Source organism: Clupea harengus, chromosome 24, assembly GCF_900700415.2.
Source record: "Clupea harengus chromosome 24, Ch_v2.0.2, whole genome shotgun sequence".
NCBI lineage: Eukaryota > Metazoa > Chordata > Actinopteri > Clupeiformes > Clupeidae > Clupea > Clupea harengus.
Genome location: NC_045175.1, coordinates 3,917,927 through 3,939,078, shown reverse-complemented (window position 1 = coordinate 3,939,078; position 21,152 = coordinate 3,917,927).

Here is a 21,152-nt window from a genome sequence, read left to right as displayed (position 1 = left end):
CGTTAGATGTGTGCGTTTGTTAAATGAAAAAGCCACAGTTAACAGAAACAGGGGAGGCCAACTTAACGTGGCGATAAAGTTATCAGTTGAAATAGTAAGTAATTTAAATATAAGGCAGGTGTTCAATGGTGACAAGCATTTACTACAGTTGCGATATGCATTCACATTAATCAGCATGTTAGGGTATTTATGCCAGTAAAGCTATAGCAATATATTCTAAGTTTATTAGCCTATCCTATTTTGTAGTCTGTAATCACTACAGATAAACACGTTTCAACGTGCTATATAGGGTGCTATTGGATGTAATCCTGAATAGTTTCTTAGGCTAGGTCTACTTTGACACCACCATCATCGGCCTAATCAGAGATGAGGATGAGTCTCAGTACATCAAGGAGGTGAGCTGGGCTGTAGACTGGTGTAGGAAGAACAAGCTCCATCTTAACGCCTCAAAAACTAAGGAAATAGTTGTGGACTTGAGAAGGAGGCCTAACACCAAAGCCTTAGTTAATATATTTGACCAGCCCATAACCCTTAACGAGTCCTTTACATTTCTGGGCTCTTACAAGAGCCAAAATTTGAAATGGGATATCAACACCTCCCACCTTATCAAAAAAGCCCAACAAAGACTGTATTTCCTCAGACAACTGAAAAAGTTTCATGTCAACAGACACCTTTTGGTGCTCTTCTATAAAGCCATCTGTGAAAAGGTGAGCTCCCTCCCCCTTCTCACTGTGGTCCATGAGGGGAGAAAGGCTGGACTCCCCCACCGTAATGGTTGGGTCCACCAACGTTGTTGTGTGGCAATAATGTTTTTATCGATCTGTCTATCTATCTTTGTAGTTGAAACAATTAGGATAACTAACTCTTTCCAACTTAAAATCGATCCTATAAAGGTATCCTGCATGGAACAGCCAGTCCGTATTTATTTTGTATGTATCACTACAAATTTGTATGTTCAAAATTTCACTTTATTTCGTAAGTATTGTAATGAATTTGTGTAACGAACGTTCAAATATAATGTTCGTATACATATGTACGATGGCTGATTTAGACCAGGCTGCTTAAACATGGCCTGTTCTATATATGCATGGCAGTAGTTGATGGACTCAATAGGGAAATAGAAGACTTAACTTATACACAAGTTAAGATGTACAAAGATAAATATAACATGATCTATTATCATCTTTTTTATTCTTTAGCTGGAGACTAGGCCTTTGACAGATGACAAAGATAGACATGGGGCCAATCCATACCCTCTCTACAGCACAGTTGAAAAGCATTTCCTTGACAAACCAGAAGGTAAAACACCATGATGCACGCACATAATATCAGATATCCGGCACAACAGTACTGAGTTTCCTTAAGTTTTTAAGTTTTTGGAAGAAAATGTACAATAACAAACATTAATCATAAACATGGCTAACCATTACATAACAGATTACTCATGAGGATTAGAGCAATCACAGAAAATTACAGAACTGTGTTTGAATCCCTATACAAGAAAATAATAGGAAACACAGAAAGAGTGTGGGTGTGCACCGATTCTCATTATGAGATGGGCATACTGATACAACATCTGTCATACATCTGATACAACATCAACTCAAAGTGAACTTGAGCTTTGAGCTAATGAGCATCATGTTCACTGTCCACTGAAACGGCTAGTCACCAGCCCATTTGTATGAAGCATAATATAACAGGGATTCACTTTGTAGTTTTGGGCTCCTGCCCTGACAGTTTCTAAAGTCCAAATCTCTTCTTCTTTAACAGAAATGTGGTTTGAGTTCAGTCCCCACGAGTCTGGATTCCTACAGCATGGGGCTTATGTGGAAACATCACTGCTGAACAAGGACTTTCAAGGGGGGCGTGTGAGACCTTCCCAGAAGAAGCCAGTGGACATGGTTCAACTGCAAGGTTTTTGTTATCACACTTAACACAGGATAGGTGCTAGGAACAATGGGGAGGCTGCTGTTGATCTAATGCAGTGCTATTGGCTGGGCCACACACTTTAGACAGGGGAGCTCTTACCGCTTAACTTTACCCTCTACTTATCACTGGTAAAGACTGCAGTTTTGGTAATATCAACAAACTGCAATCCCCTGTGTCATCAGAAACTGTTAACATTACCTTCCTATAAGATGAAACAATAAGTGCTTAAAGTTAAAATGCCTACCTAAAAATAAAGGTTTGTGGCAAGATATGGTCAATGTTTTTAGCCAGCTCTCAGTTTTGGCTTTTCTTTAAGATGTGTCTAAAGATAAGTTATTTTGCAAGATGATGAGTAGATTTAACTTACATGAGTCTTGTGTGAGATATTGCTAGAGTAGCGCTAGGGCCAGCATTGTTAAGTCCTGTCCTGTTTATTATTATATTGTTTTCCTTGTTCTTTCATTTTGTGTTGTGCTTGTTTACTCACGCCCTGCCCTTGTGTGCCCTGCCTTGTTGATTGTCTGCACCTGTTCCTCATTACCTATTGTATTTAGTCCGTGTGTTCTTGTGTCTCGTTGTGTTTCCGTCGTTGTTATTTCCTGTGTCCCTGCATTCCAGTGTTTCTCCATGCTAATTACTTTACTAGTGTTGCCGACCTCTGGCTGTATTACAGATTACCCTTTAGCCTCTCCCCTCTTGGATTGTTTGCCTGTATATTGGACTACCCGTGTACCAAACCACTCCTCCGTTTCAAGCATCTTCTTTGCCTTCTTGTTTCTTGCCAAACAGTCGTTATAACATACATTTGGGCTGACAAATTTGGCCTTCAGATTGTCTCAGCTAGGGCACTTTGCTTGATCTGCTAGAGTTAGCTGATGGACACTTGCACTTGCATACGCAGTCGAATAATATTGCTTCATTTAGTTTTTTTGTTCATTACTTGTGACTCAAAAGAATGATGATGAACTGCCATTTTTATTTTTATCATTTTTATCCCCCAGGGAAACATGCCCTTAGACCACCCAACATGATGACCTAGCCCCTTAACCATGAATATCTAGTGACATCTCACCCTGATTTTTGCAGGAATGTGTGGATGTGCTATGGGAAGCTTTGCCAAAATGAAAGAATTTATCAAAAAATCTATCTTGAACTGGATCCCCCAATTAGGCTTGGTATGTCACTTTACCATTTTAACACTTCCATCTTCAACACAATACTGTAAACTTTCCACACAGTTCATTTTATCTGATCTTAGTTCAACGTGTTTTTAGTAGGACCTGCATGATTTATAAATTATACGATGAATCTGCTCAATTTTTCGCCTTTGAACTCTCTCTCACACCAGACCTGAATTATAATCTAGCACATTATGCATGTTCTTACCAAATAATAATAATATATATTTTTTGTTTTACAGAGATACTCGATGTTGAAGGCAAGCCAGGTAAACTGCTTTTATGTCTGCATACACTATATGTAACAGCTTTTGAAAACTGTATTTATTAATACAAGTACAGTTTGTCAGTTAAAATATAATATTCTGTTTGTGTTTCTGTGTGTGTGTATATATGTGTGTGTGTGTGTGTGTGTGTGTGTGTGAATTTTAAGTTGAAGGAAATGTTGATGTTGTATTCATATTGGCTGACCTGATGGAGAGTTATGCAGACACTGAGCACAGCTTCAGTGAGTTGGAAAGGCTGAAAGTTCTCTTTGGAGGTACAGTATTTTGAGTTTCACACATCTTCCAATCTAAAATGACTGAACAGTAGAATTAAGCCTGTGTCCTGTTTACACACATGAAGCAATGGTAGTCTTTAAAACAATGAATTTTGGGTAGCAGATTCTACTTTCATAATCGCTAAACGTTTTGTGCTGACATCTAGATCAATACCAAGACTTCAGCCCCTCACTCAAGGGAGTGGATCGTAAGAGCTGGGGAAAAATGACTGATCAAGACAAAATCAATTTTTTGGAAAAGCTCTGTGATGAGCTGGCAGCTTCAGCAGACAAGTGGGGCCCCTTTGACGAAACCGCGTCTAAAGTGGGCGGCGCTTGGGATGGTAAGAGCCTTAGTTTAAATCTTCTGTTAGCAGTTGATGCAAGGAAATGTTTGCTACTTTTTGAGGTATGTTTCATAGGCAACTAGTTTTGGTACCATCTTAAAATGTATTTTACACAATTGCCGTTCCCACTTACACGTTTAGAATCCGTTGAGTAAATGTCAGAAAAGAATATCTAGCTATTTTGCCAAAAGACACCAGTTAGCATGTTAGCAAGCTTTTAGCAATGACAACTTTGCTGTTGTATGTCTTTACAAGGTTGTATATGGCTTTCAGCTAGTTAACTCACTAGTTTTAGACTAAAACGCTTAATTGCTGCTTTAAAGGTTCTGTTGTTGTGACGTGGACTGAGGTTCAGTTTTTGTAAAACAATATGCATCATATGCATTGATGGTTCTGAATGTGTGTGCCAATGCTTACTGTGTTCAATATTTAAGATGAGGAAAGATGGAAAAGTACTGGTTTCTATCTGAATCAAAACTCAAAGCTGAAGTGTGTTACAGATAGTACATATTGTTGTTAACTTGACTGTTTTAGGTGAGTTGTGTTTCATAACAGGGTTGGGATGGGATGTTTCATGGTAGTGTTTGGAGAACCAAGACTGTGTCTTTGCCTTTGACACCTGAACACCACCACTGATTACGTGTAATATTGAAATAATGAAGTGTGAAACTGGAGGATGCTGTTTGCAAATACTGACACTTATGTATTTCCTTTTCAGTGTGGTGGGTCCTCAGACATATTATCCCCAAGATTCGTGGCTGGAACTTTGGAACTATGCCTAATGTCCTCTACGGTTTCCAAGGTGACTGAACTTTTTATATAAAAGTTTAAAAAGTGCAGAAAAAAACGTAATCTTCGTTAAAACGAATTTCCCTCATCTGTGGTAAATGTTGCTATAGATCGTGCCATACCTAAGGACATGACCCTGAAGGAACAGATGCATCTGATAGATGCCGGACTCTACTTAAATTCACCATACCCTTCAGTCCTGGGAAAAGCCAGAGATATAGATCTCATCATATCCTTTGATTTCAGTGACGGAGACCCTTTTGAGGTGAAAGCACCACGTCATATATAATTTCATTATTTAGATAGATCACAATTTCATGTTGTGAATCTGTGACATAATGGAATAAATGCAGCTCTTGCATCAACAAGTAGGAATCACTCAAAATAATATTAAATCAAGGTTACGGACATCTCAAGACCATATTGTTGTAGCAGTTGACTGACACCCTACTTGCATGTTGACTACACATTTCAAATAATTACACAATAGATGTTTAATTCTCTGAGTCAACCTTGATTTGATACAATACTTCACCTGCCATGTTATTGTAGTAACGCAACATGTACTACTGTGTGCTGTGGTGTCCCATATTCAGACTCTGAAGGTGGCCAGTGAGTATGCAGCCGCCACAGGCCATCCCTTCCCCAAAGTGGACTTTACGAAACTGGACCCTGAACAGCCAAGGTCCTACTCTGTCTTTGAAGAAAAGGGCAAACCAACTGTTATTCACATTCCCCTCTTCAACATGGATAACTGCAAAAGTGAGTGACTTTCTGTTTGTTTTACTGAGGAATAAACACATAGCACTTCACAGCTAAATTCACGCTGTAAGAACTCCAAATCACATACAAATCAACTGTCTAAAAAGATTATTTCTAAACAAAATTAAGGTTGTTTGTCCTCATATACATAACTGGCCACTGAGTAACAATATTAAAACAAAGAAAGAATTATGCCTGCCACTCAGTTGGGTTACTGAAATGTTGTGGTCTTAATGGAATAAATATACTTGGTTCGGTTATGTTGTGACTGAGAATAAAATACTCTCAGTCTAATCAACACAGTGACCATGAACACATAACAATGAGCATCACTTACATGTTTAGCGCCCGCCAGTGTAACAATGATGTCAGCATCACATACATGTGTAGCGCCCCCTAGTGTAACAATGATGTCAGCATCACATACATGTGTAGCGCCCCCTAGTGTAACAATGATGTCAGCATCACATACATGTCTAGCGCCCGCTAGCTCCCCTGCATATATTATCAGAGTGCTCCCCAATATCTTTAATTATTTCAAAACATTCCTTTGTCAGAAAATAAAAGGCTGATATTCGATGAACTTGAAATTTGTGTGATTCATGAATACAGTGACTGAACACATAACAATGTAATGTAATGTTGTAATTTACACTGCTACACTTAGTGTTGGAAATACAAAAAATACACAAGCTGGTCTGTGTGTGTAGCCTAATTGTCCATCCCTACAATTCTCTTTCTCTATACCAACATTTTATCTGTTCCTCTTCTCTCTTCTATGCGCTCATCTCCATCACGGGGATTTCTGCACATGCCTATTTGTTCGTACCCTTCCTATTGGTCTACCTCATGCTTTCCTCTTGGCTCGGCTTCTGACCTTGGCTCTGGTTCGTTGCGCACCCATTTTTCTAATACGGTCATTCCTCTCTGTCTCAACCTACAGATCAAGAAACCATTGGAATTGAAAAGAAGAAATACACAACCTTCCAACGGGCCTACAAAGACAAAGCAAAGATTGATCACTTGGCACATCTGGCAGAAGTCAACGTCAGCATGAACAAACATCACATCCTGGAAGCGTTGCAAAAAGCTGTGCAGCAACGCAGTGGCCACTGAAGATGGCAGCAAGGGCCTCTAAGGAGTTAACCACTTATGCTCGAAACATGCTTTTAAACATAATCATGACTGGCTGATTTCGTTGCTTAAAAGAGAAAAATAAGAGAACTACCCTGTTCACGCTGGTCTTTAACAAATACTCATTTACAAATACACTGTTTTTTAACTGATCTTCTAGCATAATGATACTAGAAAAGTAGTCTTAGTTGGTCTTAGGTCTTAGTTGGAACTTAGTTTGAGTTAAAAAAATGTAATCACATATTTTAAAATATTTCTCTCTTTCTCACATATGACATGATATGTGCTAACATGCTGATATGAAGGGACAATGCACAGAATCAGGACTACCGTTAATGCAGTCTCAGAGGGTTCTGGTTGAGAAAATCTTATGTTGGTGGTCTTTGTCTCTGTCAGATCTCGTAATTTCCCAATAATCACATTGCATTTTAATAAAATAATATCCTGATTTTTTTGCTGGTCTGAATTAATTGAGTTGGTATTTTGCACACACAAAATCTAAATCCTGACCACACCCAATAATTAACAGAAACAAAACTCTCCCTGACAGTCTGAAGCAGCTGAGTTAACTCTGACTCGGCACAGCTGGCTGACCTGCTGCTAACCTTTGACCCCTCTCTCAGGGTATCCTAACTCTCTACTCACCCTCCTCTGTCACAAAGCCCACAGGTCATCCATCCATCTCACACACCCATCTAGCCATCCATCCATGTGCTACACTGTATCACACAGCATGGTCATCATCATGTATATGGTCAGCTGGCTTAGTCAATGATGATGAAGGACCCTCTCCATCAGTCACTTCCAGTCCAGCACAATGTCATCCTCTCTCCACCCTCTGTGCATCCACTTTTCTAGACGGGGATCCCGTGACTGTCTCTCTCTCTCTCTCTCTCTATCCCTCTCTCTATATCCAGCTCATTCACATACTCTGTGTATGTCACTCATATACACTTTCCCTCCCTCTTTCCGAGAGATTCATGCCATTTACACCACTACCTTTCAAACACTGCACCACCCAAACTAAATGAATGAAATGTGTTCATTTAGCATGCACCCTGAAGCACTCTCTTACTTGTACTGTGTTTCTGACACACACACGTCGTGCCGTGACTCTCCAAAAGAATATAAACCAGATCCACCAATACACAGGCAACACACAGATGGACTAGATTTATCACAAAGGTTTATTTTCAATAAGTTCTTATTTTTAGCGTGTAAGATACGACTACATCGATGCGTGACGTCCCGTATCGTTATTAAAATGGCATAAACCGGTCTTTGCCCGATTTAAAAGTTATGAACCGGTTCACAATCGTTTGTCTCTCCGTTAACTTGCTACGCAAAACACTAAACACTGGCTGACCTGTTGCATTTGATCTCAGTGAGAACAATGACAGCCTGTCATTGGCCAAAGCCCGCATAGCATAAACCAATCAGGCTGTATTCTCACAAATAACGCCAAGCCCTGGATAGAATGACAGATTACAACTCCTATTCATTTTAACGGCCAATGCTATGCTAGCTACGCCATTCATTTCGATGGCCAATGCTATGCTAGCTACTTCAGCCAAGGAAGATACATCGTTGTTGATTGCGTGATTCTACAGATATCCTCGGATTTAAATAATTATAATAATAATAAATAGGAGAATATTTGTATCATTAACAATTATGTTTAACATTTATAGTCATGATTCCGAGACTGAGCCATCGTGATGTCCTAACATAAATAAAAGCACTATATTGTAACGTGCCGGCATAGTCGCCCCATAATGCCGTGCGGCGGGCGCATACTTTTCTCTATGTGATGCACTAGCGCTCAACGATGTTCCCTAACAATGTTCCTTACTGTTCTAATTGCATGTCGTTGTTCTGTGTTGGGCCGGAGTTTATACAGGTGTGTGACGGTAGCACAGTCTGTTCGTGATAACTTGTACCAGGGCATAAACCCCGAGCCATTTTTAAATTGTGTTGTGTTTAGTGTTTAATACAAAGCCATAACAAATATTCCGCACTTGATTTGTTCCGTGATTTGTTACAGTATGAACACTGGAAATGACAGTGAATAAATAAATAACCACTTTAGTTAATCGCGTGGATATAGCCATTCTGGAATAGAATGGACATATCTACATTCTGTAACAGTACCTCCACCTCTGCCCTGGTGAAATTAGGTCTGGGTTTACCAGTGCTTGCTTTGAAATGATCAGTCTCTGAAGTTGCTTTCGCGTTGCCTGTGGAGTGTGGCATAATAGCATGCCCTTATAAGGAGCTGGCGGGGCGTTTCTGTATGCAAGTTCAGGTGCATGAGAAAGCGCATTCAATTAAGAACACATTTCCAGGCATTCATGAATCCAGCTGAGATCTCTTCTGAGGTTGGTCTTCTGAGGTTGGTAAGAAGATATTTAATAAGACAAGTAAGAAAATGTTTCGAGAATGAGGTCCATTGTTTCCTCACAACTCAGTGTTTTCAATTATTGAACTGCATCGAATCGCATCGCATCGAATCACATCGCATCGAATCGTACTGAATCGTTTTTTATCAACATGCATCTTTTCTTGTATCGTATCGTGCCCATGTATCGAGATACGAATCGGATCGTCTTTGTCATGAGAGATTTACACCCCTAATGGCTAACCATCACATAACAGATTACTCAGGAAGATGAGAGCAATCAGAGAAAATGACAGAACTCTGTTTGTATCCCTATTTAAGAAAAATAACAGGAAACACAGAAAGAGTGTGGGTGTGCACTGATTGTCATTATTAGATGGGCATACTGATACAACACCACATTTGTATGAAGCATAATATAACAGGGATTCACTTTGTAGTTTTTGGCTCCTGCCCTGACAGTTTCTAAACTCCAAAACTCTTCTTCTGTAACAGATATGTGGTTTGAGTTCAGTCCCCACGAGTCTGGATTCCTGCAGCATGGGGCTTATGTGGAAACATCACTGCTGAACAAGGACTTTCAAGGGGGGCGTGTGAGACCTTCCCAGAAGAAGCCAGTGGACATGGTTCAACTGCAAGGTTTTTGTTATCACACCCTAACACAGGATAGGTGCCAGGAACAATGGGGAGGCTACTGTTGATCTAGATAGATAGATGGATACTTTATTAATCCCGAGGGAAATGTAATCTAATGCAGTGTTATTGGCTGGGCCACACACTTTAGACAGGGGAGCTCTTACCGCTTATTTTTACCCTCTACTTATCACTGGTAAAGACTGCAGTTTGGTAATATCAACAAACTGCAATCCCCTGTGTCATCAGAAACGTCTCGGTTACTTACGTAACATCGGTTCCTTAAGCAGGAACCAGATATAACAGTATGGTACATGACACTAGTCATGGGCCTAAATCGAAGCATTTATCCATTCACGCCTGAAAGGCCGCGAGATCTGTCAGCGTGCACTCCTGAGCCCGCCCCCTCAGGAGTCTATATCTTTAATCGCGTACCACAGATCAGCCTTGGAAAGAAAACTGAGCAAGAATATCAAACCAAGGCAACACTGTACACGCCAACTTTGTTATATCTGGTTCCTGGTAAGTAACCGAGACGTTCCTTATCGCAGTTCACTGCGATATAACAGTATGGGACCCTATACATTCCCGCGCGATAATACAGTGGCAGCCAATCACACACACCAGCTTTATTGAAGCCTTTGCCCTCATAGAGTTTCATACGGCAGCTGGCGGTGAACATATTAACAGGGCAACCTTTATCATAGGCGGCATGAATCCGTGATCCTGCGCCTGTAGGAAACCACCCTGGAATGTTTCATGTGCAACATAACATGTAGACACCAATGAACACACTTATCATATATATCGTTCTCAGGCCAGGGGATTCAGAGATCGCTCGCCTGCAGAACGCCATGTAGAAAACTAGGTTCAGCCACATCTAACATATAGAATCTAATGAAAGTGTGGCGAAACTCCAGCTTGCAGCTTTGCAAATATCTTCCACTGAGACGCCCTTTAGTAAGGCCCAGGAAGACGAGACCCCCCGCGTAGAGTGCGCATGCAACTTCTCCTGGGGATCTAAAGACAAGCTCTTATAAGACAACACGATAGCCTTTACTATCCAACGGGAGAGGCTCGGTTTTGATAGAGGTCTACCTTTTGCACGTGCACCAAAGCACACAAATAGCTGATCTAACTGTCTGAAAGCTCCAGTGCGCTCTACATAACAGCGGAGAGCTCGCACTGGACCGAGCTTATTCAAACGTTCCTCCTCTGCTGATGCAAAAGGAGGAGGCGAGAAAACTGCTAATTCAATCACCTGATTGCGGAATGGGGTTGCCACCACTTTAGGTGTGTAAGCAGCATTAGGTCGCATAACCACTCTGTCACCAGCGATCGAGAACTTAAGGCACGATGGGCTGACTGACGGGGCTTGCATGTCACCAACGCGCTTTGCTGACGTTAACGCCAGTAGCAGCGCGGTCTTTAAAGAGACAAACTTTATGTCCACCGTCTCCAGGGGCTCGAACGGAGGCCCTGTGAGAGCACGTAACACAACCAGCAGATCCCAAGAGGGTATGAGGTGTCTCTCTGGCACCCTGAGCCGTCTCACCCCCGCCATAAAGCGTGACACTAACGGGTGACTGCCAGGAGAACTGCCATTAATGTCTGCGTGACAGGCTGAAATGGCTGCCAGGTACACTTTGAGAGTGGAAGCCGCCTTCCCCTCATCAAACAACTGCTGTAGGAATTCTAGTATAACGCCCAGCGCGCAGTTAATGGGGTCATGCTGATGCGCAGCGCACCATCGCTCAAAACTGCGCCACTTCAGCGTATACAGAGCCCGTGTCGACACCGCTCGGGCACTCTGTATCGTAGCCACCACCGCATCCGACAAGCCTGTCGCTATGAGCCTGCACCAGGCTCTGAGATGCCACCACTCCGGATGGGGGTGCCACACTGTCCTGTGCGCCTGCGTTAGGAGGTCTCTCCGTAGAGGCAGCTCCCATTGCTGTTGCACTGACATATTGAATAGATCTGCCGCCCACGGCTGATTGGGCCAGTGGGGGGCTATCAATATCAATTCCCTGCCCTCGTCCGCTACCCTGCACAGCACCTGCTGGAGGAGCGGGATCGGGGGAAAAGCATATAGACGTAGATCTGGCCACTGGTGGCCCAGCGCGTCTATGCCCAGTGGGGGGTTGTCGCCCCCTAGCGAGAACCAGAGCGGGCAGCAGGTATTTTGCCTGTTCGCAAACAGGTCCACCTGCGCCCTGAAAAAACGCACCCAGATCTGTTCTATCACCTGAGGGTGTAGACACCAATCTGCTGCTCGAGGGTCGCCCCTCGATAACAGGTCCGCACCGTAGTTGAGGTAACCTGGAATATGAACTGCCCTGAGGGAAAGGACGTGACTCGCTGCCCACAGGAGAAGGCGGTTCGCCCAATGGTGCAGTGACTGGGAGCGCACTCTGCCTTGACGATTTATATACGCCAAGGCCGCAGTGTTGTCCGTCCTCACTAACACATGCTGACCACTCAGTCTGGGCAGAAAGTGTCGTAGAGCCAGGACTACTGTCCGCAGTTCTAACACATTTATATGAGACGTGGCCTCTGTCGCAGACCAGAGACCGTTCACGCCTCTCCCCTCGCAGACCGCACCCCACCCCTTGGTGGAGGCGTCTGTGGTCACTACTACGGGACGCGACACTATGCCCATAGTGCCCGACGCAGCGAGAAACCAGGGATTTCTCCAGATCGTCAGGGCCCTCCTGCATCTGAAGGACACTGTTACCCTGCATTGCCTGTCTGTGACTGCGTTGAGCCTCAGAGACAGCTACCACATCTGGAACGGCCGCATACGCAACATCCCCAGCGGGAGCGCGATAGCGGCTGACGCCATCATTCCCAACAGGCGTTGGCAGTACAGCGACGAGACTGACTGTCCTAGTCGGAACTGGCGCACACATGTTTTGATGGCATTTATTCGTTCTCGAGACAGCCTGACCTCCAGGGAGGTGGAGTCTAGAACCATGCCTAGAAAATGCGTAATCTGGCTTGGGCACAGAACGCTTTTTTCCTTGTTTATCACAAAGCCCAGTCGATGCAGGTGTGCCACCACTAAATGGCCATCTTGCACCGCTGCGGCCCTTGAATGAGCAGCTATTAACCAGTTGTCCAGATAATTGAATACGCGCAAGCCGCGTAGTCGTAATGGGGCAATGGCTGCTTCTACACACTTTGTGAAAACCCTCGGCGCCAGAGCTAAGCCGAACGGGAGTGCGTTGAATTGGTACGCTATTCCTCCGAATGCAAACCTCAGATATCTTCGATGTCTGTGGTGGATCGGAACGTGGAAATATGCGTCTTTTAAGTCTATCGTGATGAACCAATCGTTTGGTCTTATGAACTGCACTAGCCGGCGTGGGGTTAGTCTGAATCTGGGCTGGCTGACATGCCACCAGTTGAAAGAGAGATTGCGGCCCTGACATCGCTTGGCCCAGCTCGGGTTACTACCAACCCCAAGTGCCCAGTCAGGGAGTGCCATAAGATGGACACCTTTGTGTGCCGGTCTTACAATGCAGTCGCACGTGCTGCACGCTCTGGTAATGCGCTGGCCATCTTGTTGGCAGCGATTAGAAAGACGCTTGGTCCAGAAGATCAGGATAGAATGTCGTTGGTGGACTCAGCTCTTATTACCCACTCCCAGCTTACCAGGGAAGTTGGTGCTGCAATGTCCTCGGCGGTGTTGGCACGTAGGCAAGTCTGGCTGGCACAGACCTCCCTTCCGGAGGGTGTTAGGAAGGACCTCATTAAAATGGCGGTAGTGCCAGGTAAGGTGTTTCATCCTGACTCTCAGGGTGTGTTTGACTCCGCTGAGCAGTCGCGACGTACAAGAGAGTCTGTTCATCGGACTTTTGACAGGGCTGCCCCTTCGTCATACCAGCACAGAGCTCCTGGCCCTGTGCCGTTTCGATCCGGTGCTAGCGGGGCGGGCAGGGGCCAGAGCGTGGAGCATGCCGTCTCTAGGGGCAGAAGACCCCCACAGCGTCAGCCAGCACATCAGCGGTGTTTTTTTCCCAGGGCATCCCCCCAAACGCAGTACCCTCCCAGAGCTGCAGGCTCTCGGGGTAGAGCCACCTAGCGGTGTGAAGCCGCCTGCCGAAGCCATCTATCAGCTACGCCTGAGCAGCTGGGTAGAGTGTGTGTCAGACCAATGGGTGCTGACTACAGTGGCGAACGGCTACAGAATTCAATTTCGGCGGCGCCCCCCACCTTTTTCTGGAGTTCAGATGACTATGGTCAAAGACCCAGTTCAGGCAGAAGTTTTAAACAGAGAGATTTTAACCCTTCTGGAAAAGGAGGCTGTCGAGAGGGTAGGCTCCGACGAACAGCTTGCTGGGTTTTACTCCAAATATTTTATCATTCCAAAAAAAGACTGAGGCCTGCGTCCTATCCTGGACCTAAGGCGTCTAAACGCATTTGTAAAAGTGCTAACATTCAAAATGCTGAACACACAGCAGATTTTAATGTCCGTGGAGAGAGGAGAGTGGTTCACGTCCCTGGACTTGAAGGACGCATACTTTCACGTCCCCATGTGCCCAGTCCACAGACCTTTTCTGAGGTTTGCATTCCAAGGACAGGCTTACCAGTTCAGGGTGCTGTCCTTTGGCCTGTCTCTCTCGCCAAGAGTTTTTACAAGGGTGGTGGCAGCAGCCCTGTCCCCCCTTCAAGCAGCAGGCTTGAAGATCCTGCCTTACTTGGACGATTGGCTAATCTGTGCCCCAGATCGTGTCCAAGTCATGAAAGGCACAGAGAGAGTCATTTATCACGTACAGAGCTTAGGGCTCAGGGTGAATCTGGAGAAGAGCAACCTCATCCCCACACAGAATACAATGTTTGTGGGGCTACAATTAAATTCAGTCACAATGCGTGGCTCGCTTACCCCACAGAGGGTGTCCAAGCTCCTAGCGCTTGTGAGCCAGTTCCGTCTTGGCAGACGACTGGAATTGGTGCAATATCAGAGGTTACTGGGCACAATGTCAGCAGCAGCTGCAGTGGTCTGATGTTCACATAAACTAGGTGTTTTGATATAGGTACTGAGAAGTCAGTTAAGTGGCTCCCCGGTACCTTTTTATATGTATGCTGGACAAAAATCCAGTCTGGCCATATATATATAAGTACATGACCCCATCTGACTAGAATAATGGGATGAGTAGAAACCACCTAGGCCTTCAAATTAGGAGGCTAGCCCTTTAACTAGAGACGCTCCTGGGTTGACTGAAGGCAGGTGAACGCTCAAAAGGGGGTGGTGGGAATGTGTTTGAAGGGGGTAGTGGCGGCAAGCTAAGGTTTATGAATTATCTGAGACAACTTAGACAGCCAAAGGCCTGTTTTTGTTTCAAAGTAGTTTTGTTTCTTTATTTATGTTTATTGTTTACATTTTCCACTGAGGTTATTCTCAAATCCGTTCTAAAAGCATTGAGGATTACCGGAATACGGAAGATTCCTTCCAGCTCGGGAAGCGGTGAGAAGGGCGATATTTCTTTTTTGTTCCTGTTTTACGCAGGGTAATGCCTTGCGATTTTTTAGTTAGAAGAGGATTGGGTTCGTTTTTGTGGATAACGTTTTGGATTACTGTTACACACGGGATTGTTCCTGAAACGGGCAGGTACATTATCGCGGAAGCAGGCCGACACTTGCGGCCTGTCGGAACGCTGGCACTTTAAATACAGCTGGAACAGCTGGGACTTGAAAATACTGGTTTCCGAGAACTTTATGTTAACAACACGATAATATTTTCTTTACAAGGTTAATAACCAGGCATGTATTGTTGTGTATACGTGTTTCATTGTATGTATTCTCTGCCTAAATGCGTTAATACAGATCTCCCGATTTTATGAAACAGCGAAATGTGACGAGTTTCTGTTTGATGCAAATAGAATTTGTTATAGTGGTCCCACTAGGCCTCCTCAGGGCTCGGCCGCTGCAGAGGTGGTTCAACCTTCATCCTCGGCAAGACCGGCGTGTGAAACTCAAGGTCACACGGCCATTCAGGCACGCACTACGTCCCTGGAGAGACACGGCCCTCTTATCTCAGGGGGCCCCACTGGGGAACATCCCATCTCGCAGGGCGGTTGTGACCACAGACGCCTCCATAACTGGATGGGGTGCAGTTTGGGAAGGCAGGACAGTTCGAGGTACGTGGAATTCCCGCTGGAGGGGCGAGCATATAAATGTGCTGGAGCTGAGGGCAGTTCATCTTGCCCTAGTGGAACTTCTCCCCCTTATCAGGGGCAGACATGTCCTAGTGCGGTCGGACAACTCCTCCGCTGTATACCACATAAATCACCAAGGGGGCACCAGGTCTCTGCGCGGCCTCCAGGTCGCCCGGAAACTCCTGGTGTGGGCCCTCACCCATTTGGCATCCCTGAGAGCAGTGTACATTCCGGGAGTGCAGAACCGAGCGGCAGACCTCCTGTCCAGGACTGGCCCACTCCCGGGAGAGTGGAGACTGCATCTGGGTGTGGTAACTCAGCTGTGGTCTCAGTTTGGCAGAGCTTGAGTCGACCTGTTTGCATCATCAGAGACGACTCACTGCGACAGGTGGTTTTCCATAAGGGACCAATGGGCACCTCTGGGTCAGGATGCTCTGTCCCAAGACTGGCCGTTGGGCCAGCTATATGCTTTCCCTCCTCTTCCCCTGATCCCCTATGTCCTCCACAAGATCCTCACAGGCCATTACAAGGTCTTGCTGATAGCTCCCATGTGGCCGGGGAGATGGTGGTTCCCCGCTCTCCACCGACTGGTTCAGGGGTAGCCATGGCCCCTTCCAGTCAGGGCAGATCTCCTGTCTCAGGCACGCGGTCAGATCTGGCACCCCATTCCAGCACCTCTACAGCTGTGGGCATGGCCACTCCTCAGCCCCTCCTGCAGGAGCTAGGTGAGGCAGTTATGCACACCATACAGAGTGCCAGGGCTCCCTCTACTCAAGCTTGCTACAGCCAGAAATGGGGCGTATTCTCAGACTGGTGTCACAACAAACAGTTAGACCCAGTCATCTGCTCCGTGCACAGCATTTTAGGCATCCTCCAGTCACTTCTGGACTTGGGAAGAGCGTCCAGCACTGGTAAGGTTTATGCGGCAGCCATTTCTTCCTTTCACCAGCCAGTCCATGGACAAGCGGTTGGTAAACATCCCCTGGTCTCTCAATTCATCAAGGGAGCATGCCGCCTGCGGCCGGGCAGTGCGTTGAGGGCTCCATCATGGGACCTGGCCACTGTACTGCACTCACTGACTCTGGCCCCCTATGAGCCGCTAGACCAGGCTGACCTCAAGTTTGTCACACAGAAAACAGTGTTTCTCCTGGCGATTTTTTCTGCCAAGAGGGTCAGCGAGCTACATGCTTTGTCTGTTAGTGAGCAGTGTCTTCGGTGGAAGGCCGAATACTCTGGTGTGTCACTATGGCCAAACCCATCCTTTCTTCCCAAGGTAGTGAACCCTCAGACTGTGAATCAGGTGATCGAGATCAGCTCTTTCCACCCAGAGTCTGCTCCAACAGGGGATAACTTGGTAAATCTGTGCCCGATAAGGGCATTAAGAATCTATGTAACGCGTACTCAGTCTCTGAGGCATACGCATTCACAGCTATTTGTCTGTTATGGTGGTGTTAAACGGGGCAATCCCGTGTCCAAGCAGCGCCTGTCACACTGGGTGGTTGACGCTATTGCACAAGGCTATGACAGTCAGAGTCTGCCTGTTCCTGGTAACTTGGTGGGCCACTCTCCTAGAAGTATGGCCACCTCATGGGCTGCTCTGAGAGGGGTTTCTGTAGCAGAGATTTGTGCAGCTGCTTCATGGAGTGCACCTTGCACGTCTGCACGTTTCTATAGGGTCAATGTGGCAGCACCAGCTCCACTGAGCGAGGCGGTGCTTTCTGTGGCGAGGAGGTTGTAAAGGCGCAGTTCCTTATCCCTCGCGACCTTGATGGTATAAGTCATCCAAGGTGTAGACCGTGGTGACGGTCTAAGTGAGGTCGAAATAGATCGTAAGTTATGTCCATAACTATAGATCTATGAGACCGAACGATGACCGTCACCAACTCTTGTCGCTCGGGGCGGGCTGAGGCGTTCCAGGCAAGAGAAAGGGGCGTGTCCCCAGACGTATTTTATACTGCGGGTCCAGCCCCAGTCACTCACATGACCCTGTTGGTATTATGGTCTCGAGACAGGTAGTAAGGAGAGCAATATCCAAGGTGTAGACCGTGGTGACGGTCATCGTTCGGTCTCATAGATCCATAGTTATGGACATAACTTACGTTCTTGTGTCTCGTTGTGTTTTCGTCGTTGTTATTTCCTGTGTCCCTGCATTCCAGTGTTTCTTCATGCTCCTGACCTCTGGCTGTATTACAGATTACCCTTTAGCCTCTCCCCTCTTGGATTGTTGCCTGTATATTGGACTACCCGTGTACCAAACCACTCCTCCGTTTCAAGCATCTTCTTTGCCTTCTTGTTTCTTGACAAACAGTCGTTTGAAGAGATTTTCTTGGCCATTGAGACTTTGCTTGATCTGCTAGAGTTAGCTGATGGAGACTTGCTCAATACGCAGCCAAATAATATTGCTTCATTTAGTTTTTTTGTTCATTCCTTGTGACGCAAAAGAATTATGATGAACTGCCATTCTCAATTTGAGTCATTTTCATCCCCAGGGAAACATGCCCTTAGACCACCCAACATGATGACCTTAACCATGAATATCTAGTGACATCTAACCCTGATTTTTGCAGGAATGTGTGGATGTGCAATGGGAGACATTCCCAAAATCAAAGAATTTATCAAAGAAGCTATCTGGAAGTGGATCCACTCAATTAGCCCTGGTATGTCACCTTACCATCTCAACACTTCCATCTTCAACACAATACTGTAAACTTTCCACACAGATCATTTTATGTGTTCACAGTTCAATGTCTTTTTAGTAGGGCCTGCATGATCCATGAATTATACAATGAATCTGCTCAATTTTTCGCCTTTTAACTCTCTCACACCAGACCTGGATTATAATCACCCATTATGTATTTTTTTACCAAATAATAACAATATATATTTTTTTATTTTACAGAGTTACGCGTTGTTGGAGGCAAGTCAGGTTATCTGCTTTTATGTGTGCATACACTATATGTTACAGCTTTTGAAAACTGTATTTATTAATACCAGTACAGGATTTTGGTCGGTTAAAATATAATATTCTGTGTGTCTGTGTTGTGTGTGTGTGTGTGTGTTTGTGTTTTTGTGTATGTGTTTTTTAAGTTGAAGGAAAGACTGATGTTGTATTCATATTGGCTGACTTGGTGGAGAGTTATGCAGACACTGAGCACAGCTTCACTGAGTTGGAGAGGCTGAAACATCTCCTTGGAGGTACAGTATTTTAATTCAAACATCATCCAATTCAAAAATGACTGAACATTAGAATTAAGCCTGTGTCCTGTTCACACACATAAAGCAATGGTAGTCTTCAAAACAATACATTTTGGGTAGCAGATTCTACTTTCATAATCGCTAAATGTTTTGTGCTGACATCTAGATCAATACCAAGACTTCAGCCCCTCACTCAAGGGAGTGGATCGTAAGAGCTGGGGAAAAATGACTGATCAAGACAAAAATAAATTTGTGGAAATGCTCTGTGATGAGCTGGCAGCTTCAGCAGACAAATGGGGTCAAGGCCACTTGCACGAAACCGAGTCTATTATGGGCACACCTCAGGATGGTAAGAGCCTTAGTTTAAATCTTCTGTTAGCAGTTGATGCAAGAAAATGTTTGCTACTTTTTGAAGTATGTTTCATAGGCACCTAGCTTTGGTACCATCTTCAAATTTATTTTGATGATATATGATCTTGTGAAGGACAAATAAACACAATTGCCGTTCCCACTTACCCGTCTAGTATCCGTTGAGTAAATGTCAGAAAGGAATATCATAGCTATTTTGCCAAAATACACCAGTTAGCATGTTAGCAAGCTTGTATCAATGACAACTTGGCTGTTGTATGCCTTTGCAAGGTTGCCTTTGCTAGTTTTAGACCAAAACACTTAACTGCTGCTTTAAAGGTTCTGTTGTGACATGGACTGAGGTTCAGTTTTTGTAAAACAATATGCATCATATGCATTGATGGTTCTGAATGTGTGTGCCAATGCTTACTGTGTTCAATATTAAAGATGAGAAAAGATGGAAAAGTACTGGTTTCTATCTGAATCAAAACTCAAAGCTGAAGTGTGTTACAGATGGTACATAGTGTTGTTAACTTGACTGTTTTAGGTGAGTTACGTTTCATAACAGGGGTGGGATGGTTTGTTTCAGGGGAGTGTTTGGAGCACCAAGAATGTGTGTTTGCCTTTGACACCTGAACACCACCACTGATTACGTGTAATATTGAAATAATGAAGTGTGACACTGGAGGCTGCTGTTTGCAAAAACTGACACTTATGTATTTCCTTTTCAGTGTGGTGGGTCTTCAGACATATTATCCCCATGTGTGTTGGCTTGATCTTTGGAAATATGCCAAATATCCTCTACCGTTACAATGGTGACTGAACTTTGAATATAAAAGTTTGAAAAGTGCAGAAACAAAAAACGTAATCTTCATTAAAAGAATTTCCTTCATCAGTGGTAAATGTTGCCAATGATCGTGCCATACCTAAGGACATGACCCTGGATAAAGAGATGCATCTGGTAGATGCCGGACTCTACCTAAACTCACCATACCCTTCAGTCCTGGGAAAAGCCAGGGATGTAGATCTCATCATATCCTTTGATTTCAGTGACGGAGACCCTTTTGAGGTGAAAGCATCACGTCATATGCAATTTCACATTTGAATCAAATAGATAGTTAGTTAGTTAATAGATAGTTAAGTAATCACAGTTATTTTGTCATGATTTAAATAGATCATTAGCCTGGATGCCAGACGAACTTAGCCCCGCCCACAAAATTTTAGGTCGGGAAGTTCGGTCTGGCATTGCTCCGTTGGGGAGAAACTATCTCCTCACAAAAATCTGTGAGGAGATAGATAGGCCAATCAAATTGTCAGGGCGGGCTTATATATATATATATATATATATATGTCTATGTGATCAACAGTAACGTTATCCACCATGTCATAAAAGAGCGCTTGGTTTGAAATCGTTTTCACAAACATGGCTGCCGCTGGAGAGCTGAGATGTTTTGATTCTGTTATCTAGTCTGTTTTAGAAGACATCGACAGCGCATTCATTTTGAAAGAGGAACAGAGAAACGCGATCAAGGCATTTGTAGATCAAAAAGATGTTTTTGCGGTCCTTCCTTCTGAAAAAGTTTAATTTATCAGCTGGCCCCGATGATGACTACATTGCTCTGATTGGTTGTAGCTCTATCCAATTGAGCGAAGAGGCATTTTTTTCCTGGTTCGATTGAAACACGGCCCATAATCACAGCCCAATGGAGCAGTATCAGACTCATATTCTGACTAGAA